Source organism: Nanorana parkeri, unplaced genomic scaffold (genome assembly GCF_000935625.1).
Source record: "Nanorana parkeri isolate BGI_ZX_2015 unplaced genomic scaffold, ASM93562v1 scaffold3653, whole genome shotgun sequence".
Classification (NCBI taxonomy): Eukaryota; Metazoa; Chordata; class Amphibia; order Anura; family Dicroglossidae; genus Nanorana; species Nanorana parkeri.
This window is the reverse complement of record NW_017309921.1, coordinates 9,921-10,663: the sequence shown is the minus strand read 5'-3', so window position 1 is coordinate 10,663 and position 743 is coordinate 9,921.

Genomic DNA, 743 nt, shown 5'->3' with positions numbered 1-743 from the left:
ACCCCGGACAGGAAGGAGGAACCCGGGGTCCTCCTTCCTGCCCGGGATCCTCCTTCCTGCCTGGCATCCTCCTTCCTGAAATGGTCTGAAGTAAACCTGAGCGTAGGTCACCATCAGACCCTCACCGAGGGCGGAGCCTCCACCTGAGAACACAGACTTCAGATCTCTGGGGTGCCTGATCTTCCAGGTGTCCCCTGACAGGAAGTACAGAACCCTCCCCCACCCAAAGGAAAGGTCAGAGGGGTGTATCGGAGGGTTTATTTTAGCCCAGCTATCCAGGAATCAGTGTGGGGGAGGGGGTGCCCCTGGAGAGCAGTGTGGGGGAGGGTTGCCCCTGGAGAGCAGTTTGGGGGAGGGTTGCCCCTGGAGAGCAGTTTGGGGGAGGGTTGCCCCTGGAGAGCAGTTTGGGGGAGAGGTGCTCCTGGAGATCAGTGTGGGGGAGGGGTGCCCCTGGAGACCAGTTTGGGGGAGGGGTGCCCCTGGAGACCAGTTTGGGGGAGGGGGTGCCCCTGGAGATCAGTTTGGGGGAGGGGGTGCCCCCGTGGGTTCCACAGAGTCTAATGTGGGGGGAGGAGCACAATTATGGTGGGCGGAGATCATCAAACTATTTTCTCGATGTCCCGGAAGTGTTTGTTAAAGACCGGAAATTACGTTGTATTTTTGTTGTGGCCGGAAGCACGTGGTGTGAACCCAGTAGAACCGGATGTTTATCGGAGCTGAAGAGACTCGGGTGTGTAACAGGC